Below are 26,984 nucleotides of genomic sequence, written 5' to 3'. Positions count from 1 at the left end.
AATTTTAAGGCAATGAATCATAGTACAAGATTTAATTTAAAAGTGTTTTTGGTTTCAGAATTTGTTTATGGTTTACCATCCGGTGGAGCTTGATGAATGAGCTTGTAGTCTCTATGTTATTACTTACTATTTGGGTTCTTGATTTCTATAGAGTGGGTGGGTGGGTTTTCTACAACGTGGAATGACTTTTAATTTCTTAATGTAAATTGACCAGTAGCAATTTTGCTTTGCATAGAATTTTTGCTTTCCTTATAGGATGTTTAACTATTTCTATATGTTCTTTTTCTTGCATACCATAAGTATTAGTAGGGATAGGGAAACAAACACCATCAATGGGGATGTAGCTCACATGGTAGAGCGCTCGCTTTGCATGCGAGAGGTACGGGGTTCGATACCCCGCATCTCCACCACTCCCAAGCGAGCAATGATTAATTGCATTCGGTGGAATAGGGTTTCCATCATATCTGACTAAGAAAGATGACACAATGCCCCTGTATGAGCTTGCTTCGTTTTGGACTTTTACTATTATCGCGCAAAATTGGCTCAGGGAGGTGGATGTTCCTACCACGTCTCTTTATTTCTTTCATTTTCACATTTTCTGTGCATAACAAGTTTCAAAGAGATTGAACGGTAAGAACAATAATCGATTTCTCAAATCTAATGGCGCAAGCAGGTTTCCCTTGCTTTGTGAGTTGTTCGTTGTACACTTGAAAAGGGTTTGATGGAGGCAAGAAGAAGAAAATGAGAGCCAATTAAGATATAAGAAGTTCATTTCTGAGATTTGAATTTGGAAACACGTGGGAGATACTTTTGACTATTTTTCTTTCTTTTTTGACTGTTTAATTTATTAATCAAGATATTGATTTTATACTCTGCTTCTGGGTTCTGATCGCTTGCAAAGCAACTTGGGGAGCGGCAGAGTGGTACGATAAGATCCAACAGCCCACTTCCGAGATGTAAGTTGATCTACTTGGAAGATGGATTAATTTGCAGCAAAATTTCAATCTTTAAACCTTGAATCTCATTCTTTTTGATTTCTCATCTGGATGTGATTATCTATTGAATTGGTGAAAGCTCATAACTGGTTTTAGTTTGAGATGGAAAGTGGTAGCACTAAGAAGTGTTGTTGCTTGGAAGTGCAACTGTTCTGACTGCAGCATGAGAGGCTTCACCAGCTTCGTAGTTCCTGCCACCTTTGTTGAACTGTTAAGAGATTCCAAGGAGTTTCTCACAACATACACCTTTGGCACGCATACCGCGAAGCACACCTTCTGCAAGGTTTGTGACATAACCTCCTTTTATATACCAAGATCAAATCCCGACGGGATTTCTGTGTCTATCGCGTGTGTTGATCCAGGTACGCTGGATCACATTGAGATCAGGAACTATGATGGTAGAAACTGGGAAAGATCCTAAGACCTTTATTCCATTTCTTCATTCTCAAAAGTGGAGAGTGGTGGACCAAAATGATTCCCAAAAGGAATTGTTGTTGTTATTGTTGTTATTGTTGTTGTTGTTAATGATTACATTCATAATGAAATGAAAGAAACTCACATCTTGTTCCATATTGCACAACAAGTGCATTTGTAAAAAGCATCTACTTTTTCAAGCATAAGGATTTGTAAGGGTGTCAATTTGTTTTGAATTTGGGAATTCAGTTTGGCTACTGGTTATTCATTGACATCCTTATGCCAAGCTTTAGGTCGAACAGAAATTGATTTGGTTTATAATTGGTTAGCATGATTGGGCTTCAAACCTATTGTAAGTCGGCTTCTAGGTTGTAACCATAGAAATTAATTCATGGTAGATTGCTTGGAGAATGGTGATCATCCGGTGGATGTGTTTTTAGCAAAGTGGGTTAGCCTTCTATATCGAGACATTAAGATCAAGGAAATCATGGATTTGAATATTTGTTCATTCACACCTTCTCCCCCAATCGCCCCTGCCTTTTCGCATTCCTTGACTGGTTTGATGATGACTAAATGAAAGAATGGTGATCACCAGCATGAGGTGATTTATTTATTTATTTATTTATGGGCTTTTATTTGGGGATTGGCAGGGGGAGGGGATTGTCAAGTTGGGCTTCGCCTTTTAAACTTAGATATTTATGATGGATATGCCAGCCTAACCCTAACTAGAACCATGACCCTGGCCTTATAAGCTAAATAGTGCCATGTTGAGCCAACTTAGACAGATACCTTGATATTTACTACAAAAGAATAAGGTTATTAAAAAAAAAAACTACAAGAGAATAAACAATTCATAATTCTATATTATTACTCTACTTTCACCAAAAATATCATATAAGGTTGTTGGGCTTGGCCCATCCAAGGTTAAACACTCACTCTTGACCTTGTCCTTACACTAATCTAGCACCATCTGATCACCCAGTTGGTCGGAATTTTGAGCCCAAATCATACAAGGCCAAATGTAGATTATGTGTAACATTCTGACCTAGAGGCTTTTTGAATTAGCTCATTGGTACGGGATTCCTGCACATGCCCCCCTTAGATTTTTCAATGAGGTACCATAAGTAGCATATGTCCACATTGTCCACAACAAAGATAACAAGTAGAAACTATAAAATTTGGAAAGAGAAGACACATCGTTTCCTTGTCTTTAAGGTGCTCAATTTTACAATTGTCCAGTTATACTACTGAAATTACATAAGCGAAATATTTAGCTTGGGTATGCCTTAGTCTACTCCCTATCTCCCTAGTTGTTGCTATCTCCAACTTGTGGTTCCATCTCAAAGAAGAAATCCCCAAGAGGTGTACTTGTGAGGAGAAAACAAGCACAATCATATGCATGTGATGCTCCCCTACATCTCATAATGCAGATCTTTAACTTTAGTAACATGCTTTATAGATACCAGTCCTCAGGAACGGTCTCTTAGTCCATAAAAGAAAGTGCATGATCGAGGGTATAGGGTAAGGGTCGCATTCCGTACCACGACCGGGATTAAGGGATATTAGGTCCACACTAGGCTCACAATCCCTCACCATCCACTCCATCCACTCATCACAACAATTGGCATAGACTAGCGCATGTGGAGACTTACCTAGCCAAATACATGGTCTCTTATCTGGGTGCACTCCATGAACAACCCGCTATCTTGGCCTGGCTCCCCTCACCATTCTAGGAATGCATATCCTCAAGCAACCTGCTATCTTGGACATACACCCCAACACCTAAGCCACCACCTAAAGCCCTACTATCTTGGTAGCGACATGAATGGCATACTAGGGTACCCAGTGTCTCCTCATGGCTCTCATTCGGTCTATTGGGCGACCACTAGTATCACTACTTCATATCAAGGGTTGCCAACCTCAATACCCCTGTTGATAGGTTGGTTGCATGCTAGGATGAGTCTTAACCCAATGCAACTATATGGTCATAGATGTATATGCAAGTATGCATGAGTGTTCGGAGGCAATGGCCATAGCCACCACCCTCGTCATTTATAAGGATATGGCTCCCCATTTACCCTTGATCATCTACATTGACATATAGCATTAAGATAATGTAAGTAAAAACATTAATAGATAAGCATAGTGTGTGTTGTGTGTAGGACCCACACGTTATATTATAGATTTATGCAATTATGTCATACATAGTAACACATTTCAATTATATGAATAACATCCTAAGTCTAACATCCATTTCCTCCTCACCTTGTATGGTTTCCGATTCAATCCATTTGCGGTTCCGAGTTGGGTTGTTATATTTTGACATACACATGTTAGTGCTTGTGTAGGAATATCCATCTCCCAAAGTTCTCCTTCTATTTAGCCCCAAACCACCCCCTGTCAACACCATGGTAAATACCACATCCTCAGCAGACAATTGTTGTATTGACCGAAGGGACTCCAAGGGGAAAACCACACTGAAATTTGGGACTTCTTCTCCCCCAATTCTAAGCTTTCCAGAATATGTTCCTCGCCCAAAGACCCTTTTTCTGTTATAATTTCTTGGTAAATTAGCCCCCTATTCTATTCCTCAACTTGGGTTCCATTTCACCCAACTTTGGGGTTTCAAACCCAACCTTTCACCATCCTAACCAAATCACCATTTTATCCATTTCAGTAGTCTACTCTAAGGCCTTGGAACATGCAAAAATTATAAAAGGAAAAAGCCCTTTGTTTTCCCCATTCCCTTACTTTGGTGGTTCCACCAAATAATTCGTACTTAACCAAATGTTACGAAACTTATATAGATAGGTAGGGGACTGTGAGATTCACCTTTTACTAGTGTTTTCTCAGCATAATACAAAAGCTTCAACCTTCGATAAGTCTCGCCAACCCTTGGCCTTGAGCTCTCCTTTCCCTTCTCCCTCAAGCTACTGTTTGATAGGGTTTTTCATGAAATGATGACTTCGCTTCGCATTAGAGTTATTTCTAGGGTAGACAACCTCAAATTTACGATTTCATTTTACCATTTTATCATCGACCAACTAGGTCCGGCGGTCGATACATCAATCGGCTAGTCCAACAATCTCATCTTGGGCCTCTGGTGGCTCCACTGCTACCCTAATCATATTTAATACTCTCTCCCCCATATTCCATGGTTTCCTTCCTCCCTTTTACTAGATCTTTAAGTCTGACACTATTCCTGGAAAGGATTTCAAAACTTAAAGGTCCCTCTTGATTTGTCAGTCCCCACCGGTTCCCAAGTTAACCCTTCATCGTTAAAAGGGGGAAATGTTACATGATGACCAAACTTCCAACCCTAAAAAACAGCTTCGGATTACAACAAAGTAAATTTCCTTCTTGTGAAGTAAAATATGACTTGTTTTTAACATATAATTAGAGGATTGTTAGCTTGGGTTTACATATTTTTATGTTATTCATGCTTTTAGCTAGTCCAAAAAATATGATGCATCAATCAAGATCACTAACATAGATCCCTTATGTTCGGGCAAGGCGTGGGTCCGTGCATCCACCCGCTGGATGCCCTGGCCGTAGTATCAAGCAACCATGTTGGTATCACCGGCAGAGCATCCAACGGGCAGACACACGGACAAAGACTCTACCTGGTCACAAAGGATTTGGACTCTAAGATTACACCCCCCCCCCTAACTCTTATACATTTTTGCAACCAAGGCTTTGAGATTAGCCCATAAGTACTAGTTACAGAAATTTACTAATACATACCGGTTAATGTAGGCCCATAGAAATTGGATAATGGACTAGCCCAAACCCATGATTCTAATTCTTAAAATTGTAATAGATATCAACCCACATAACCGGCCCATTAAATAATTAATTGCTTAACAAGTTTGAATTTTATCTAATGACAAACCTATTATGGGAAACACAATATTACTCTTCACACTATGATTTTTTATTTATTTTTTTGGAATTAAACTTTTTTCAAATAGATGACATGGATTATGCACGGGTTGACACCATAGAATAAATATAAATTATGGCAAAATTATCTTTTATGTCAATTGGTACAATGGCTTTTGAGGTAGGGGATGGTTGAAAGCTGAAAGTTGAAATGAATAAACCTACAAACATTACTATAAACCGTATTCTATATCAAATAGAGAGCCATACATATAACTTTAACATCGCAAAACTACCTTCTCTCAGTCATTTTATCAAACACCTTTTGTACATTGTCCATAGAATGAAAAATGACAACCAAAAACACCAAGCACCACTTAACTACATGCTCTCAGTCATTTTGCTAAAAACCATCTGTGCAGTATGCAAACCACCCCATTTTTTTTTTGGAAGTCTTGACAATGATTAGTGAAGAGCTACGTGTAAAGTCGATGATATAATGGAGAAAGATTGGTTCAAATTGAACTAGATGTGTTCTTGTTTGTACCGCTTGCAATTCAATATATGTTTTGAACTATTGAGGATCAAGAAAATGGCGGTGGTGAAGGCACAAAGCTGTTGAAAGTATTCGAGATAAATAAGATAGGTGTATATTCTGTTTTATTAAAATGTAAAGACACGTGTCTATTAAGATGTAATCTCTATTCTATAAATCACATCAGATGGTCTTCTTTAAATCATCAAATGATTACCGAAAATACTATTGTAATATGGTATCAGGTTTCTCGTTCGATCCTAAATTCAATTCATTTTTTTAAATAGTTATCTTCCTCAAAACTGTGTTTTCAGATCTAGTAAATTTCTGTTCTGTTTAGTTCTTGAAAGGCTTCTTCTCCATCGCGTCTCTGTTTCTTCTGTTAGGGTTTTTGTTTCTCTGTTTCTCGATGCCGTCAACTTCATCGCCCTCAGATATGCAATCTCAATAATCATCTCCCTCTCTCTCTTTTGCGAATATCCTCCATTATCTCTCCATCAAGCTCACTGGTGATAACTATCTGGTATGGAGATCGCAGTTCCTACCTCTACTAAATACTTCAGGTTTGATGAGTTTTGTTGATGGAACGCATCCACGACCGGTGCCATTTCTTGATTCTTCTTCTCCAACTCCGGTTGCAAATCCATCGTTTTTTCTTTGGTATAAACAAGATCATCTTCTCCAACTCCGGTGCATTCTCATGTTGTTGGTTTGGAGACCTCTGCGGCTGTTTGGGCGGCGTTAGCCACCATCTTTGCTTCATCGTCTCAAGCTCATTTGATGCAACTTCGTCTACAGTTGCATAGTATCAAGAAAGGCGGGAATTCCATGGCCGATTACCTTCTCAAAATCAAGAAATTAGTTGATGCTCTTGCTCTGGTGTCTGTTCCTGTATCAGATTCTGAATTGGTCTTATTTGTTCTTGGAGGATTAGGTTCTAAGTACCAATTTTTTGTAACGTCTGTGACCACTCGGGAAAATTCAATTGGTTTTCAAGATTTACAGGGTCTTTTGTATTGTGAAGAAATCATACATGCTTCTGTCCTTCAAGATTTGACCAACACTGTTACTGTTCAGGTAGTTCAAGCCTCTGATTCTCGGACATCAGTAAATTCACGATCCCCTGCAAATTTTTGCCAATATTATCCTCAACGATTTCATGGAAGAGCTCCTGGTCGGGGTTTTGGTAGGGCAACTGGAAGGAATTATCGTCCTCTCGTTTCGTGTCAACTCTGTGATCGACAAGGGCATACAACTAAGAATTGTTTTCAAAAAATTTTGGGTAATTCTCTGCCTCAGGCACACTATGCTGTTTCCTCAACACCGCAAGTTAATCTGGAAAATTTGAGCTCGAAAGGTGTAACATCATGGCTTCCAGATTCGGGTGCTTCTCATCACATAATAGCTGATTTATCTTCCATTAGTTCACCTTCAGAGTATCTTTGGCATGACTCTGTTCATATCGGTGATGGCACAGGTTTGTCTATAAAGCATGTTGGTAATTCAAACATATCTGTTCTGGAAAATCTTTTCAATTATCTTAGATTCTTCATGTTCCATCAACTTCTTATAATCTTTTGTCTATTAGCAAGTTTACCTCTAATAATTCTGTATTCTTTGAATTTCATGATTCTTGCTTCCATATTAAGGATAGCTTCTCAGGTCGTATCCTGGTAACAGGGCCTCTTAAAGATGGAGTTTATGATCTTCCTGTGGAGCAGTTTTCTTCTAATTCCATTGTTGCTTTCTCAGCTGTAAGAGCTTCTACTGATGTATGGCACTTACGTTTAGGACATGCCAGTTATGCTACTGTTAATAGGGTTGTTTCTCAATTTGATCTTCCATGTTCTGGTGATCGATCTTTAAATTTGTGTAGTTCTTATCAGCTAAGTAAATCCCACAAGCTGCCTTTTCATTCTTGTATTACACATACTACAACACCTCATCAACTTGTGTATTCAGACTTGTGGGGTCCTGCTCATGAGGCCTCTAGAGATGGACAGAGATTTTATGTGAGTTTTGTTGATGATTTTACTTGCTTTACCTGGTTATATACAATATCTCATAAGTCTGAAGCATTTAATGTGTTTCAAGTCTTTAAACTTCTTGCTGAAAAACAGTTCTCTGCAACTATTAAGCTTTTCAATCTGACTGGGGTTGGGAATTTCAAATTTTTTCCAAGTTTCTTGTTCAATGTGTTATTCAACATCGTCTATCATGTCCATATACCTCGGAACAAAATGGTAGAGTTGAGCGTAAGCATAGACAAATTGTTGAAATGAGACTATCTTTACTTGCTCAGTCAGGTTTACCTATGAAATTTTTGGCTGATGCCTTTTCTTCTGCAGTTTTTATTTTAAATAGATTGCCCTCTGCTGCATTACACTTTGACTCTCCGTTCTTTCGTTTGTTTCATAGAATCCCAGATTACACTTTTCTTCGTGTTTTTGGTTGCTATTGCTACCCATTCTTAAGACCCTTTAACAAGCATAAACTGGACTATAGATCTGCTTCATGTGTTTTTATTGGCTATAGCCCAAAACTTCATGGCTATAAGTGTTTTCATCTAGCTACTGGTAAAATTTGTTTCTAGGCATGTTGCCTTTGATGAATCATTGTTTCCTTTTCAGTCTCACGCTTCTTCTTCATTTTCTACTCCTTCCGTCTCCCCCTCATTTCCTTTATTACTTCCTTCCTCTGTTGTTCTTAATAATAGTGAATCTGGACAGCATGTTATACATGACTCTGGGTTACAGCTTAATGGTTCTTTTTCATGACAAACCTGGATTACACTCTACTGAATTTTTACTTAATGATCAGCCACGAAATGTTGTCCTTGTTGTTGCTCCTACAAATATTAGAACAGAGGTTGTTAATTTGTCACATACAAATGCATTGCCTGTTGCTAATGAGCCACTACCCTGTTCTCTTTCTAATGGGAATGCTGTCCCTACTGTTGCTCCTACACATATTAGAACAGAGGTTGTTAATTTGTCACATACAAATGCATTACCTGTAGCTAATGAGCCACTGCCCTATTCTCTTTCCAATGGGAATGTCATTAATCAACACACTGAGGCAACTATACCTAATTTTGGGTCAGCTTGTATTGATGGTAATGGGCCTCCATGTACACTTAATGTTGGATTTTCTGATAATGGAAATGAAAATGGATCCTGACGTGTGTCAACAAGTGCTACAAATACTTCACAGATTGTTGGGTCACCTAGTACTGAGATCGAAGCTGTTCCAGTGTCTTCTACTAATTTTTCTGTTGCTCATCATCATCCAATGGTCACACGCTCCCAAGATGGGACCCGTATCATTAAAGTTCCAAAAAGCTTTTATGCTACAAAGTATCCACTACCTCTTCCTCTAATGGCTAATGGACTTCTAATTTGGAACCTTCAAGTTACATTCAAGCTTCTAAATCTGTTGTTTGGCGGCAAGCCATGGACAACGAATTTAATGCTTTAATAGCCAACAATACTTGGATTCTCGCTCCTCCACCTGTTGATAGAAAGATAATTGGGTGTAAATGGGCTTTTTAGAATTAAAAGGAAATCCGATGGGTCAATTGAAATGCATAAAGCCCGTCTCATTGCAAAGGGCTATACTCAAGAGTATGGTTTAGATTACAAAGAAACATTTAGTCCTGTCGTAAAACCAACTACCATACGGATTAATATTCTTTCTTTGGTTGTTTCCCAAACTTGGAAGGTTCGTCAATTAGATGTAAATAATGCCTTTTTAAATGGCATTATTTCTGAGGATGTCTACATGAAGCAACCGCCAGGCTATGTTGATTCACACTCTTCAACTTATGTGCGCAAATTGCAAAGATCATTGTATGGACTCAAACAAGCACCCCGTGCCTGGTTTCAACGATTAAGTTCTTACTTGATTACTCTTGGCTTTGAAGGGTCCAAGACGGATTCTTCTCTCTCTATTCGGTGTCATCCCACCGATTCTCTGTTTGTATTGGTTTATGTTGATGATATTTTGATCACCTGACGCTCTTCTCTCGCCATTGATGACCTTCTTAAGCTGCTGTCTTCTGAATTTGCTCTCAAAGATTTGGGTCTTAGTAGATTCTTTCTTAATGTTGAAATGATTCCTCTATCATCAGGAATTCTCCTCTCACAACATAAATATATCTCTGGGACAGCTTCGTAAATCCCACAAGCTACCTTTTCATTCTTGTATTATACATACTACAACACCTCTTCAACTTGTGTATTCGAACTTGTGGGGTCCTGCTCATGAGGCCTCTAGAGATGAAAACAGATTTATGTGAGTTTTGTTGATGATTTTACTCGCTTTACCTGGTTATATACAATATCTAATAAGTCTGAAGCATTTAATGTGTTTCAAGTCTTTAAACATCTTGCTGAAAAACAGTTCTCTACAACTATTAAAGCTTTTCAATCTGACTAAGGTGGGGAATTTCAATGTTTTTCCAAGTTTCTTGTTCAATGTGGTATTCAACATCGTCTATCATGTCCATATACCTCGGAACAAAATGGTAGAGTTGAGCGTAAGCATAGACAAATTGTAGAAATAGGACTATTTTTATTTGCTTAGTCAGGTTTACCTATGAAATTTTGGGCTGATACCTTTTCTTCTGCAGTTTTTATTTTAAATAGATTGCCCTCTATTTCATTACACTTTGACTCTCCATTCTTTCGTTTGTTTCATAGAATCCCAAATTACACTTTTCTTCGTGTTTTTAGTTGTTGTTGCTACCCATTCTTAAGACCCTTTCACAAGCATAATCTGGACTATAGATCTGCTTCATGTGTTTTTATTGGCTATAGCCCAAAACATCATGGCTATTAGAGTTTTCATCTTGCTACTGGTAAAATTTTTGTTTCTAGGCATGTTGCCTTTGATGAATCATTGTTTCCTTTTCAGTCTCACACTTCTTCATTTTCTACTCCTTCAGTCTCCCCCTCATTTCCTATATTATTTCCTTCCTCTGTTGTTCTTAATAGTGGTGAATCTGGACAGCATGTTATACATGACCCTGGGTTACAACTTAATGGTTCTTTTCATGACAAACCTGGATTACACTCTACTGGATTTTTACTTCATGATCAGCCACAAAATGCTGTCCCTGTTGTTGCTCCTACACATATTAGAACCAGAGGTTGTTAATTTGTCACATACAAATGCATTGCCTGTTGCTAATGAGCCACTACCCTGTTCTCTTTCTAATGGGAATGCTGTCCCTGCTGTTGCTCCTACACATATTAGAACAGAGGTTGTTAATCTATCACATACAAATGCATTACCTATTGCTAATGAGCCACTGCCCTGTTCTCTTTCCAATGGGAATGTCATTAATCAACACACTGAGGCAACTATACCTAATTTTGGGTCAGCTTGTATTGATGGTAATGGGCCTCCACGTACACTTAATGTTGGATTTTCTGATAATGGAAATGAAAATGGATCCTCACATGTGTCAACAAGTGCTACAAATACTTCACAGATTGTTGGGTCCCCTAGTATTGAGATCGAAGCTGTTCCAGTGTCTTCTACGAATTTTTCTGTTGCTTGTCATCATCCAATGGTCACACGCTCCCAAGATGGGACCTGTATCATTAAAGTTCCAAAAAGATTTTATGCTACAAAGTATCCACTACCTCTTTCTCTAATGGCTAATGGACTTCTAATTTGGAACCTTCAAGTTACATTCAAGCTTCTAAATCTGCTGTTTGGCGACAAGCCATGGACAACGAATTTAATGCTTTAATAGCCAACAATACTTGGATTCTCGCTCCTCCACCCACTGATAGAAAGATAATTGGGTGTAAATGGTTTTTTAGAATTAAAAGGAAATCCGATGGGTCAATTGAAAGGCATAAAGCCCGTCTCGTTGCAAAGGGCTATACTCAAGAGTATGTTTAGATTACAAAGAAACGTTTAGTCCTGTCGTAAAACCAACTACCATTCGGATTAATATTCTTTCTTTGGTTGTTTCCCAAACTTGGAAGGTTCGTCAATTAGATGTAAATAATGCCTTTTTAAATGGCACTATTCTGAGGATGTCTACATGAAGCAACTGCCGGGCTATGTTGATTCACACTTTCCAACTTATGTATGCAAATTGCAAAGATCATTGTATGGACTCAAACAAGCACCCTGTGCTTGGTTTCAACGATTAAGTTATTACTTGATTACTCTTGGCTTTGAAGGGTCCAAGACAGATTCTTCTCTCTTTATTCGGCATCATCCCACCGATTCTCTGTTTGTATTGGTTTATGTTGATGATATTTTGATCACCGAACCCTCTTCTCTCGCCATTGATGACCTTCTTAAGCTGCTGTCTTCTGAATTTGCTCTCAAAGATTTGGGTCTTGGTAGATTCTTTCTTAATGTTGAAATGATTCCTCCATCATCAGGAATTGTCCTCACAACATAAATGTATCTCTGGGTTGCTTTGTGGAGCTGCCTTACAAGATGCCAAGCCTATTACCACACCCATGTCATCTTCTATTCATTTATCGAAAGATGGTGGTATGCTCTTGACTGATCCAACTATGTATCGAAGTCTTATGGGTGGTCTACAATATGTTACAATTACTAGACCAGATCTTGCATTTTTGGTCAGCAAATTATGCCAATTTTTATCTGCACCAACTGAAGATCATTGGATTGCTCTCAAGCGTCTTCTTAGATATCTCAAAGGAACTATTCTATTTGGATTACATATTTCACCATCCTCCTCTTCTATCATGGCTTTTACTGATGCTGATTGGGCAGGATGCCCAGATGATCGTAAGTCTCAGGGAGGGTATCTTATATTCTTGGGTTCCAATTTAATCTCTTGGCAATCCCGAAAACAATCTACTATTGCACAATCGAGTACGGAGAGTGAATATCGTGCTCTTGCTCTTGCCACCACAGAAATTACATGAATTCAGTCTCTTCTTGATGAGTTAGGCATTCTTCAAACAAAGCCTCTTACATTATGGTGTGATAATATTGGGGCCACCTATCTCTCCGCCAACCCGGTCTTTCATGCTCGAACTAAACATATCTAAGTTGATTTTCATTTTGTTAGAGATAAGTGGCAAAGAAGGTTTTGTTGGTTCGATATATTTTCACTATTGATCAATTGGCTGATCTTCTCACCAAGTCTCTATCCGCTCCTCGGTTTCTTCTTCTCCGCTCCAAACTCAAGCTTCTTGAAGGCCGCTTGACTTTGAGGGAGGGTATTAGAGATAAATAAGATACATGTATATTCTGTTTTGTTAAAATGTAAAGACACGTGTCTATTAAGTTGAAATCTCTATTCTATAAATTCACATCAAATGGTCTTCTTTAGATCATCAATTGATTACTGAAAATACTATTGTAATAGAAAGAACCTCTCGATGGCAGATCCAAATGCATGAATTGTGGAGGTTGCATTATTCTGTCCTACTGACATGTTTTCTTTCCTTTTGCATTTTACCGAATATCCAATTCAGTTCAATTAATTAATAACACTTATCTATTAAATGTATAAATTGACTTTGCAATAGTATTATAGCAAAGAGGAGTTTGTATCCAATGTAACCTCTAAGAACGAGAGAGTTTCAACCTCCTCTCTTTTTTTTTTTTCTCTTTGTAAATAGGACTTTGTTTTTGTTGTATTATTTCTAATATAATAAAATATGTTTCATTTTATTGGATCTGTAAGTGCGGAAAACTTTCCTTTATTTATTTTAGGAAAGTGTATTATTATATAGTCCCACATTGGAAACCGAGGTGTCGGAATCCAGTTTAATTAATAGGTACCACCTATTAACTCTAACTTATAATAATGAGATACGCCAGTGTGTGTGCAGTGTATGAGTGAGGACGGTATACCGTCCGAGCGCACGCGCGGCGTGGGCTGTGGGCGTTTGTGGCGCACGCACTTAGCACGCTTGCATCGCTTTGAGCGAGATCAGATCTAAACCATGTGTTATGATCAACGGTAGATCTAGGGCGATGGAAGTAGATCCATAAATATTGTTTTCATGGTTCAATATGGACCGTTAGATCGTGCGGCCGAACGATCCAACGGCTCATATATGAACGTCAGCATTCATATCCCTACAGAGAGGTGCACCGATACGAACAGAGTCATGAACTTTTCAGTAGAGGCACCTCAATGCCTATATATACATCTAGCTTCACAATAGCAATACAAGAGAGAAAATCCCGAAGTCTTCTCTGTTCTTGAGTTTTGCGAGTGCTTAGCAAAACTCAAGAGATTCAACTCGAAGTTGGGCTTCTTTGTATCCTTGGAGACGGTTCGCAATACCTCATAGCACCTTGATGTGAGGGCGAATTACGTCTTAAGGAAAGCGACGTTGTAATGCGCCTAGATGTTCCAGCTTAAATACTATGATCCTTTTTCCATTTCTTTAACAATCTTAAGACGTAATTCCTTTTTTGAGATGGCACAGTCACTGAAGCAACTTGCGATGGATATCATCAAGTTGGATCGTTTTGATGGAACTAACTTCAAGTGCTGGCAGAAGAAGATGCATTTCCTATTGAGTCAATTAAGTGTGGTGTATGTACTGACGACACCCAAACCAGAAGAGAAGGAGAATGAAACGGTCGCAGAGACGCGAAACAGGCAGAAGTGGGAGACTGATGACTACTGTTGCAAAGGTCATATTTGCAATTCACTGTCTGACACTCTATTCGACATGCACCATGAGAAGCAGTCTGCAAAAGAAATATGGGATGCTTTGCAGAACACCTATCTAGTGGAAGATGCAACAAGCAAGAAGTTCCTTGCAAGTAAGTTCTTTCGATACACTGTGGTAGATAATAGAAAAGTGATGGAACAATTTTTTGAAATAAAACAAATCCTCAATCAATTTTCCCAACATGGTATGAAAATGGATGAAAGCATTGTTGTCTCAGCCATTTTAGACAAGCTGCCTCCCGCCTGGAAAGACTATAGGAAAAGTCTGAAGCACAAGAAGGAAGATGTCACTCTTGCAGAACTAGAGAGTGATATGCAAATTGAAGAAGAGGACAGAATCCGTGATGGAACTGATACCTCTAAAGTTCTTGTAGTGGAGGAAGGCAAAGACCCTAAAGAGAAGAAAGATTCTGACAAAGGTAAAATGAAGAGGAAGGGGAGCTCAAGTTCTAATTCCAACAAGAAGTAGAAGTTTGATCCAAAGAAAAAGGGTCCCTATTATCACTGTGGCAAAATGGGTCATATCAAGAAGGAATGTTGGCTTCTGAAAAAGAAGTCAGATAAATCAGATGACAAGAACAACCATAAGGAGAACCTAGTGGCTATGATTTCTGAAGCCAATGTTCTTGGTGTTGATACTTCCTGGTGGGTCGACTCTGGTGCTACCAGACATGTCTGTAATGACAGAAGTTTCTTTTCTGAGTATAAGTTAGAAGAAGATGGGAGTATTCTCTACATGGGAAACGCATTCACTACTACAGTGAAAGGAAAAGGGAAAGTGAAACTTGAGTTCACTTCTGGAAAAACCCTCACTCTGACAGATGTTTATCATGTCCCAGAAGTTAGGAAGAATCTTGTGTCTGCAAGTCTTTTAAGTAAATTTGGGTTCAAACTTGTATTTGAGTCAGATAAATTTATTCTGACCAAGGGTGGTTTCTTTGTGGGGAAAGGATATATGTATGAGGGTATGTTTAAGTTAAATGTTGTTCCTATTTCAATGAATAAAGTGAATAATTCTGCTTACATGCTTGGTTCGTTTTCTTTATGGCATGGTCGTTTAGGACATGTGAATTTTCGTAAAATGAATGATATGGTTAAACTAGACTTGCTTCCTAAAGTTATTCATGATTCAGATAATTGCAAAACGTGCATGCTGACTAAGATTACTAGGAAGCCTTTTCCTAATGTGAATAGAGATTCTAACATTCTAGATTTGGTACATAGTGACGTTTGTGATCTTCACAGTACCCTACTCGAGGAGGAAAGAAATATTTTGTAACATTTATTGATGATTGTTCCAAGTTCTGTTATGTATATCTCTTGAATACCAAAGATGAAGTTTTGAAATATTTTAAAATATTTAAAAGTGAGTCTGAGAATTTTTGTAAGACAACAATCAAATGTCTTAGAAGTGATAGGGGTGGGGAATACTATGACCTTGTATACTTTGAAACTGTGGGCATAGTACATGAGATTACAGCACCTTATTCTCCTCAGCAAAATGGCGTGGCAAAAAGGAAAAATAGGACTTTAATGGAAATGGTGAATTCTATGATGTCCTATTCTGGTTTAAATAGTGGTTTCTGGGGTGAAGCATTATTAACAGCCTGTCATATACTAAACAGAGTTCCTTTCAAGAAGAGCCCAAAGACCCCATATGAACTTTGGAAGAAGCGAAAACCAAATTTGGTGTACCTTAGGATTTGGGGCTGTAGAGCTATTGTGAAAATACCATAACCAAAAAGGAAGAAACTAGGTGAAAGAGGTGTTGAGTGCATTTTCTTAGGATATGCTTTGCATAGCAAAGCATATAGGTTCATGGTTATTGAACCTAATGACTCAATAGAGTTGAACACTATTATTGAGTCTTCAACTCTATTGAGTCAAGAGATGCCATTTTTGATGAAACCAGATTCTCTTCTATCCCTAGGACCACTAGTTCTTTAACTGTGAGAGATATAAATGAAGAGTCTCAAACACCTAGTGTAGAACCAAGGAGAAGCAAAAGGCAAAGGACTGAAAAATCTTTTGGCCCAGATTTCTTTATGTATCTAGTTGAAGGTACTAGAGAAACTCAGAGTAATCAAACCTTATTGTCTTTAAATGTAGAGATAGATCCTAAAACATATGAGGAAGCTATGAAGTCACAGGATACTGCTTTCTGGAAAGATGCCATAAATGATGAAATGGACTCCATCATAGGAAATAATACTTGGAAACTAGTTGATTTACCCCCTGGATCTAAAACAATAGGGTGTAAGTGGATTTTCAAAAGGAAATTAAGGGTTGATGGAACCATTGATAAATTTAAGGCAAGGTTAGTGGCAAAAGGTTTCACACAAAAGGAGGGCATAGATTATTTTGATACGCTTGCATCGCTTCGAGCGAGATCAGATCTAAATCATGTGTTATGATCAATGGTAGATCTAGGGCGATGGAAGTAGATCCATAATTATTGTTTTGATGGTTCAATATGGACCGTTAGATCGTGCGGCCGAACGATCCGACGGCTTATATCTGAACGTCAGCATTCGTATCCCTATAGAGAGGTGCACCCATACTAACAGAGTCATGAACTGTTCAGTAGAGGCACCTCAATGCCTATATATACGTCTAGCTTCACAACAGCAGTACAAGAGAGAAAATCCCGAAGTCTTCTCTGTTCTTGAGTTTTGCGAGTGCTTAGCAAAACTCAAGAGATTCAACTCGAAGTTGGGCTTCTTTGTATCCTGGGAGACGGTTTGCAATACCTCATAGCACCTTGATGTGAGGGCGAATTACGTCTTAAGGAAAGCGACGTTGTAACGCGCCTAGAAGTTCCAGCTCAAATAATGTGATCCTTTTTCCATTTCTTTAACAATTTTAAAGAAGGCAAAGAGCGCACAACTTGATTACAAAGAGAAATCAACCAGGGGTGGGAAGAAGGCCAACTTGTCGTGCCTTTCAACAAAAGACTTTCCCTAGCTAGAGAGTGAGCTAGAAAATTGCTCTCTCTACAAAATAATTACATATGAATGTTTAATTGAATGTATTAAGTTTGTTTAAATAGATAAATACATATTAATTTCAGAGGTATTTCTTTTCCATACCAAACTAAACACCAACCAGAAAAAGAGAGGGTTTCATAAAAGGGGAAAAAAAAATCTACAATTTCATAGTATAGGAACCCAAGTATAACGCAATGAATCATAGTACAAGATGTAATTTGAAAGGGTTTTTAGTTTGAGAATTTGTTTATGGTTTAGCATCCGGTTGAGCTTGTAGTCTCTATGTTATTATTTACTATTTGGGTTCTTGATTTCTATAGAGTGGGTGGGTGGGTTTTCTACAACGTGGAATGACTTTTAATTTCTTAATGGAAATTGAAAAATAGCAATTTTGCTTTGCATGGAATTTTTGCTTTCGTTATAGGATGTTTAACTATTTCTATATGTTCTTTTTCTTGCATACCATGAGTATTAGTAGGGATAGGGAAACAAACACCAACAATGGGGATGTAGCTCACATGGTAGAGCGCTCGCTTTGCATGCGAGAGGTACGGGGTTCGATACCCCGCATCTCCACCACTCCCAAGCGAGCAATGATTAATTGCATTCGGTGGACTGGGTTTCCATCGCTTTGGACTTTTACTATTATCGCGCAAAATTGGCTCAGGGAGGTGGATGATCCTACCACGTCTCTTTATTTCTTTCATTTTCACATTTTCTGTGCATAACAAGTTTCAAAGAGATTGAACGGTAAGAACAATAATCGATTTCTCAAATCTAATGGCGCAAGCAGGTTTCCCTAGATTGATTGAAGTGATTTGTGAGTTGTTCGTTGTATATCACTTGACAAGGGTTTGATGGTGGCAAGAGAAAGAAAATGAAAGTCAAAGTTGCAGCCCAATATGATATGGTATGAGGTTTCTATGGTTGCTCCACACTCTCTACAAGAAGGGTCAATTTGGACTTGCCTCTTCAATAGATTTTCACACGTTGCCGTACCTTCCGCACATAATCTCCATAAAAAGGATTTCATTTTTGGGACTGAAGCCGCACTCCAAATTAACTTCCACACACATTTGGGAATTGCATCCCACTTATGTACTCTAGAGGAGGAAGCTCCCATAGCTTGAGCTTTGTCTCTATTGTTAACTAACATATGGTATGCAGATTTAGTTGAATAAAACCCATTTCTCGAAGGTCCTAAAATTAACTTGTCTTCCCTGTGGTTTATGCTCAACTTGATTTTTCTCAAAGCAGTCCGATCTCTCTCATTCAATATTTGACTGGTTTTCTAGAAATCCCACTCTCTATTGTTTTCATGTATCAAGTCAGCCACCAAATTAACTTGACAGTCAACTGGTTTCACTGTTGTCACCCTATAATCCTCATGTGAAGGAAGCCACTTGTTGTCCAAAATATTAATCTTCTGTCCATCGCCCACCTCCCATAAAAGACCAGCCTCAAGTACTTCTCGACCCACTAGAATACTCTTCCATGCCCAAGAGGGTCTATTTCCGGATTTTGCTTGCTTAAAATCCATTGATGGGAAGTAAATTGCCTTCATAAATCTTGCCCATAAGGACCCAGGGTTTTGTATCAGCCTCCATGCTACCTTTCCCAACAAAGCACGATTATGAAGTAGGGGTTCCCGAAAGCTGAAACCTCCATCCTTAGACTTACATAGCCTAGTCCATGAAATCCAGTGAACCTTTTTCTCACCCTCCTTGTGCCCCCAATAGAAATTACAAATGTCTTTCCTTATAGCATCATGGACTAAGGTTGGGATAGAAAAGTGAAAACCTGTGTAGGTGGCCATAGATGAAGCCACTGATTTGATTAACACTTCTCGACTTGCATGAGATAAATACATGTTCTTCCACCCTTGAATCTTAGCCCTTGTTCTCAAAGACAACTCCATAAATATATCCTTTTTTGAAACCCCAAATTCGGTAGGGAGACCTAAGTATTTTGAGGGTCCCTCCCCTTGTTTGTTCCCCAGGATTCTGGAGAACCATCTACAAAATCTTTGAGGGGTATTTGGACTAAATGTAATGGATGACTTCTTTAGATTCATTGCTTGTCCACTGGTTGCACAAAACAGGTCCATATAATTTTTCAAACTGGTCACCTCTTGAAGCTTCATTTCTGAGAAAACTAAGTAGTCATCTGCAAAGAGGAGTTGGGATATAGGAGGGGCCCTACCCCTTACCTTAATACCTTTCACCTGCTTTCCATGTTCAGCCACTTCAAAGATTTTGCTGAGAACCTGAGCACACAAAATGAAATAAAGGGCGAAAGACGTCCCCTTGTCGGATACCCCTAGAAGGGAAAAACTAATCTTTCTCCACCCCATTCAACAAGAGTGTGTAAGACACTGATGTAATACTTTCCATCACCAAATCAATCCAAGTAGTACAAAAACCCATCTTTAAGAGAGTAGCTCTAATGAAAGACCAATTAAGTCTATCATAGGCCTTCTGCATATCTAACTTAAGGGTTACAAATTTCATTTTGCCTTTTTAATATGCCTCACATAATGGAAGATTTCATGAGAAATAAATATATTATCAGATATCAATCTTTCAGGCACAAAAGTAGCTTGGGTAGGTGAGATAATACCTGAAAGAGCCAACTTTAATCTTTCTACCATAATCTTTCCAATGGCCTTGATGATCACTCCTCCAAGACTAATTGGTCTGAAGTGTTCAGGCAATTCAAGGATTTTCACCTTTGGGATCAGGCACACATAAGTTCGACTCAATTTGGGAGGCAGCTTTTAGGTGATGAAGAAATTGACAATGATAATTCTGTTTTCATGTTCCATCAGCTTCTCATAATCTTTTGTCTATTAGCAAGTTTACCTTTGATAATTTTGTTTTCTTTGAATTTCATGATTCTTCCTTCCATATTAAAGGATAGCTTCTCGGGTTGTATCCTGGTAACAGGGCCTCTTAAAGATGGAGTTTATCATCTTCCTGTGGAGCAGTTTTCTTCTAATTCCATTGTTGCTTTTTCAGCTGTAAGAGCTTCTACTAATGTATGGCACTTACGTTTAGGACATGCAAGTTATGCTACTGTTTATAGGGTTGTTTCTCAATTTGATCTTCCATGTTCTGGTGCTCGTTCTTTAAATTTGTGTAGTTCTTGTCAGCTTGGTAAATCCCACAAGCTACCTTTTCATTCTTGTATTACACATACTACAACACCACTTCAACTTGTGTATTCGGACTTGTGGGGTCTTGCTCATGAGGCCTCTAGAGATGGACACAGATTTTATGTGAGTTTTGTTGATGATTTTACTCGCTTTACCTGGTTATATACAATATCTCATAAGTCTGAAGCATTTAATGTGTTTCAAGTCTTTAAACTTCTTGCTGAAAAACAGTTCTTTGCAACTATTAAAGCTTTTCCATCTGACTGGGGTGGGGAATTTCAAAGTTTTTCCAAGTTTCTTGTTCAATGTGGTATTCAACATCGTCTATCATGTCCATATACCTCAGAACAAAATGGTAGAGTTGAGCGTAAGCATAGAAAATTGTAGAAATAGGACTATCTTTACTTGCTCTGTCAGGTTTACCTATGAAATTTTGGGTTGATACCTTTTCTCTTGCAATTTTTATTTTAAATAGATTGCCCTCTGCTGCATTACACTTTGACTCTCCATTCTTTCGTTTGTTTCATAGAATCCAAGATTACCCCTTTCTTCGTGTTTTTCGTTGTTGTTGCTACCCATTCTTAAGACCCTTTAACAAGCATAAACTGGACTATAGATCTGCTTCATGTGTTTTTATTGGCTATAGCCCCAAACATCATGGCTATAAGTGTTTTCATCTAGCTACTGGTAAAATTTTTGTTTCTAGGCATGTTGCCTTTGATGAATCATTGTTTCCTTCTCAGTCTCACACTTCTTTATTTTCTACTCCTTCAGTCTCCCCCTCATTTCCTTTACTACTTCCTTCCTATGTTGTTCTTAATAATGGTGAATCTGGACGGCATGTTATACATGACTCTAGGTTACAGCTTAATGGTTCTTTTCATGACAAACCTGGATTACACTCTACTGGATTTTTACTTAATGATCAGCCACAAAATGCTGTCCCTGTTGTTGCTCCTACACATATTAGAACAAAGGTTGTTAATTTGTTACATATAAATGCATTGCCTGTTGCTAATGAGCCACTACCCTGTTCTCTTTCTAATGGGAATGCTGTCCCTGCTGTTGCTCCTACACATATTAGAACAGAGGTTGTTAATTTGTCAAATACAAATGCATTACCTATTGCTAATGAGCCACTGCCCTGTTCTCTTTCCAATGGGAATGTCAATAATCAACACACTGAGGCAACTATACCTAATTTTGGTCAGCTTGTATTGATGGTAATGGGCCTCCACGTACACTTAATGTTGGATTTTCTGATAATGGAAATGAAAATGGCTCCTCACGTGTGTCAACAAGTGCTACAAATACTTCACAGATTGTTGGGTCACCTAGTACTGAGATCGAAGCTGTTCCAGTGTCTTCTACTAATTTTTTTGTTGCTCGTCATCATCCAATGGTCACACCCTCCCAAGATGGAACCTGTATCATTAAAGTTCCAAAAAGCTTTTATGCTACAAAGTATCCACTACCTCTTGCTCTAATGGCTAATGGACTTTCTAATTTGGAACCTTCAAGTTACATTCAAGCTTCTAAATTTGTTGTTTGGCGACAAGCCATGGACAACGAATTTAATGCTTTAATAGCCAACAATACTTGGATTCTCTCCTCCACCCGCTGATAGAAAGATAATTGGGTGTAAATGGCTTTTTAGAATTAAAAGAAAATCCGATGGGTCAATTGAAAGGCATAAAGCCCATCTCGTTGCAAAGGGCTATACTCAAGAGTATGGTTTAGATTACAAAGAAACGTTTAGTCAACTACCATACATATTAATATTCTTTCTTTGGCAGTTTCCCAAACTTGGAAGGTTCATCAATTAGATGTAAATAATGCCTTTTTAAATGGCACTATTTTTGAGGATGTCTACATGAACCAACCGCTGGGCTATGTTGATTCACACTTTTCAACTTATGTATGCAAATTGCAAAGATCATTGTATGGACTCAAACAAGCACCCCGTGCCTGGTTTCAACGATTAAGTTCTTACTTGATTACTCTTGGCTTTGAAGGGTCAAAGACAGATTCTTCTCTCTTTATTCGGCGTCATCCCACCGATTCTCTGTTTGTATTGGTTTATGTTGATGATATTTTGATCACCAGACCCTCTTCTCTCGCCATTGATGACCTTCTTAAGTTGTTGTCTTCTAAATTTGCTCTCAAAAATTTGGGTCTCGGTAGATTCTTTCTTAATGTTGAAATGATTCCTCTGTCATCAGGAATTCTCCTCTCACAACATAAATATATCTCTGGGTTGCTTTGTATAGCTGCCTTACAAGATGCCAAGCCTATTACCACACCCATGTCATCTTCTATTCATTTATCGAAAGATGGTGGTAAACTCTTGACTGATACAACTATGTATCGAAGTCTTATGGGTGGTCTACAATATGTTACAATTACTAGACCGAATCTTTCATTTTCGGTCAGCAAATAATGCAATTTTTATGTGCACCAACAGAAGATCATTGGATTGCTCAAGCGTCTTCTTAGATATCTCAAAAGAACTATTCTATTTGGATTACATATTTCACCATCCTCCTTCTCTTCTATCACGGCTTATATTGAGGCTGATTGGGCAGGATGCCCAGATGATCGTAAGTCTCAGGGAAGGTATCTTATATTCTTGGGTTCCAATTTAATCTCTTGGCAATCCCGAAAACAGTCTACTATTGCGCGATCGAGTATGGAGAATGAATATCGTGCTCTTGCTCTTGCCACCATAGAAATTACATGGATTCAGTCTCTTCTTGCTGAGTTAGGCATTCCTCAAACAAAGCCTCCTACATTATGGTGTGATAATATTGGGGCCACCTATCTCTCGGCCAACCCGGTCTTTCATGCTTAGACTAAACATATCAAAGTTGTTTTTCATTTTGTTAGAGATAAAGTGGCAAAGAAGGTTTTGTTGGTTCGATATATTTTCACTATTGATCAATTGGCTGATCTTCTCACCAAGTCTCTATCCGCTCCTCGGTTTCTTCTTCTCCGCTCCAAACTCAAGCTTCTTGAAGGCCCCTTGACTTTGAGGGAGGGTATTAGAGATAAATAAGATACATGTATACTCTGTTTTGTTAAAATGTAAAGACACGTGTCTATTAAGATGAAATCTCTATTCTATAAATTCACTCAGATGGTCTTCTTTAGATCATCAATTGATTACTGAAAATACTATTGTAATAGAAAGAACCTCTCGATGGCAGATCCAAATGCATGAATTGTGGAGGTTGCATTATTCTGTCCTACTGACGTGTTTTCTTTCCTTTTGCATTTTAGCGAAAATCGATTTCAATTTAATTAATTAATAAAACTTAAATGTTTAAATTGACTTTGCAGTAGTATTATAGCAAAGAGGAGTTTGTATCCAATGTAACCTCTAAGAATGAGAGAGTTTCAACTTTCAACCTCCTCTCTTTTTTTTTTTCTTTGTAAATAGGACTTTATTTTAAAGAAGGCAAAGAGCGCACAAGTTGATTACAATGAGAAATCAACCAGGGGTGGGAAGATGGCCAACTTGTCGTGCTTTTCGGCAAAAGACCTTCCCTAGATAGAGAGTGAGCTACAAAATTGCTCTCTCTACAAAATAATTACATATGAATGTCTAATTGAATGTATTAAGTTTGTTTAAATTGATAAATACTTAACAATTCAGAGGTATTTCTTTTCCATATCAAACTAAACACCAATCAAAAAAAGAGACGGTTGCATAAAAGGAAGAAAAAAAAAATCTACAATTTCATGGTATAAGAACCCAATTTTAAGGCAATGAATCATAGTACAAAATGTAATTTAAAAGGGTTTTTGGTTTGAGAATTTGTATGGTGTACCATCCGGTGTAGCTTGATGAATGAACTTGTAGTCTCTACGTTATTACTTACTATTTGGATTCTTGATTTCTATAGAGTGGGTGGTGGGTTTTCTACAACGTGGAATGACTTTTAATTTCTTAATGGAAATTCACCAATAGCAATTTTGCTTTGCATGGAATTTTTGCTTTCGTTATGGGATGTTTAACTATTTCTATACGTTCTTTTTCTTGCATAACATGAGTATTAGTAGGGATAGGGAAACAAACACCATCAATGGGGATGTAGCTCACATGGTAGAGCGCTCGCTTTGCATGCGAGAGGTACGGGGTTCGATACCCCGCATCTCCACCACTCCCAAGCGAACAATGATTAATTGCATTCGGTGGAATAGGGTTTCCATCATAACTGATTAAGAAAGATTACACAATGCCCCTGCATGAGCTCGCTTCGTTTTGATTGGATGATCCTACCACGTCTCTTTATTTCTTTTATCTTCACCTTTTTTGTGAGTTGTTCGTTGTACACTTGATTTTATACTCTGCTTCTGGGTTCTGATCGCTTGCAAAGCAACTTGGGGAGCGGCAGAGTGGTACGAGAAGATCCAACAGCCCACTTCCGTGATGTAAGTTGATCTACTAGAAAGTTGGATTAATTTGCACCAAAATTTCAATCTTTAAATATTGAATCTCATTCGTTTTGATTTCTCATTTGGATGTGTATATCTATTAAATTGGTGAAAGCTCATAAATGGTTTTATTTTGAAGATTTTCCTTTTAACCAGAAAGGCTGAAACTATCTGAAAACTGCTATTTAGCTTTCATGACTTCCCTTCCTTTGTTTTTTGAGCCATACACATATTCTTTTGACTCTGGTTGGAGATTTCATATTTGGTGTTCTTAGAAAGGTGAATGGTATTCTGTTGTTTCATTGATAGAGGAAAAGAGTTAGGTCCGCAAAAATACAACCTCTTAGTACCTTGGAAAATTCCCAACAAACCAAAAGACATGAAAAGAATCAATATGTTACAACTAGCACCATTTACATACCCTACTGATGAATCAACTACCAAACCCATCTTCAAATTAGCCCCCTGATGGATTCTTAAACTATGTAATTGTTTTTGCCCATGCTTATTTATAGCTTTGTTTGAACTTTCACTCTGATTATAGCTACTAAACATACATCGCTTCTACGTGGACTGTGGGACTGTTCAGCAATGGATTTTGAGAAAGTGGTTCACAATGGAGGATGTCACTGCAAACATGTGAGATGGAAAGTGGTAGCACCAAGAAGTGTTGTTGCTTGGAAGTGCAACTGTTCTGACTGCAGCATGAGAGGCATCACCAGCTTCGTAGTTCCTGCCACCTTTTTTGAACTGTTAGGAGATTCCAAGGAGTTTCTCACAACATACACCTTTGACACGCATACGGCGAAGCACACATTCTGCAAGGTTTGTGGTATAACCTCCTTTTATATACCAAGATCAAATCCCGATGGGATTTCTGTGATTATCACATGTGTCGATCCAGGTACGCTGGATCACATTGAGATCAGGAATTATGATTGTAGAAACTGGGAAAAGTCCTATGACCAGTCTTCCGTTGCTTCATTCTCAAAAGTGGAGAATGGTGGACCAGAATGATTCCCAAAAGGAATTGTTGTTGTTGTTAATGATTACATAGATAATGAAATGAAAGAAATTAACTCACATCTTGTTCCATATTGCACAGCAAGTGCATTTGTAAAAAGCATCTACTTTTCCAAGCCTAAGGATTTGTAAGGGTCTCAATTTGTTTTGAATTTGGGAATTCAGTTTGGCTACTGGTTATTCATTGACATCCTTATGCCAAGCTTTAGGTCGAACAGAAATTGATTTGGTTTATAATTGGTTAGTATGATTGGGCTTCAAACCTATTGTAAGCCGGCTTCTAGGTTGTAACCACATAAATTAATTCATGGTAGATTGCTTGGAAATTGGTGATCATTAGGTGGATGTGCTTCTAACACTTCTATATCGAAACATTAAGATCAAGGAAGTCATGCGCCTTTTCCCATTCCTTGGCAGGTTTGATAATGACTAAAAGAAAGAATGGTGATCACCATTCACCAGCATGAGGTGATTTATATATTTATTTATGGGCTCGTATTTGGGAATCGGCAAGGGGAGGGGGTTGTTAGATTGAGCTTCGCCTTTTAAACTCAAATATTTACGTTGGATATGCTAGCCTATCCCTAACTAGAACCCTAACCCTGGTCTTTTAAGAGAAATAATGCCAGGTTGAGCCAACTTAGACCGACACCTAGATCTTAACTACAAAAAAATAAAACAATTCATAATTGTATATTATTACTCTACTTTCAACAAAAATATCATATAAGGTTGTAGGGCCCCATCCATGGTTGAACACTCACTCTGGACCTTGTCCTAACCCTAATCTAGCACCATTGGACTCACCCACTAGGTCAGAATTTTGAGCCCAAATCATACCAGGCCAAATGTAGATCATGTG

The 26,984-nt window shown here is 38.2% G+C and overlaps 3 non-coding genes and 1 pseudogene across 3 annotated transcripts; all 4 read left to right on the top strand.

Moving 5' to 3' along the window:
* Window positions 1–334: 334 nt before the first annotated feature.
* TRNAA-UGC (transfer RNA alanine (anticodon UGC)) lies at window positions 335–407 on the top strand. Its single transcript has one exon. It is a non-coding gene; the product is annotated as a tRNA-Ala (tRNA).
* Window positions 408–18,011: 17,604 nt separating this feature from the next.
* On the top strand, window positions 18,012–18,084 carry TRNAA-UGC (transfer RNA alanine (anticodon UGC)). Its single transcript has one exon. It is a non-coding gene; the product is annotated as a tRNA-Ala (tRNA).
* Window positions 18,085–24,749: 6,665 nt separating this feature from the next.
* Window positions 24,750–24,822, top strand: TRNAA-UGC (transfer RNA alanine (anticodon UGC)). Its single transcript has one exon. It is a non-coding gene; the product is annotated as a tRNA-Ala (tRNA).
* An 868-nt stretch (window positions 24,823–25,690) lies between these two features.
* LOC149002641 (uncharacterized) lies at window positions 25,691–26,116 on the top strand (annotated as a pseudogene).
* Window positions 26,117–26,984: the final 868 nt, after the last annotated feature.

Source organism: Hakea prostrata, chromosome 10 (genome assembly GCF_041222555.1).
Source record: "Hakea prostrata isolate BN-2017 chromosome 10, UWA_Hpros_2, whole genome shotgun sequence".
NCBI classification, from domain to species: domain Eukaryota; kingdom Viridiplantae; phylum Streptophyta; class Magnoliopsida; order Proteales; family Proteaceae; genus Hakea; species Hakea prostrata.
The sequence above is the reverse complement of the archived record's forward strand: the minus strand, read 5'-3'. Positions and strand labels throughout refer to the sequence as shown.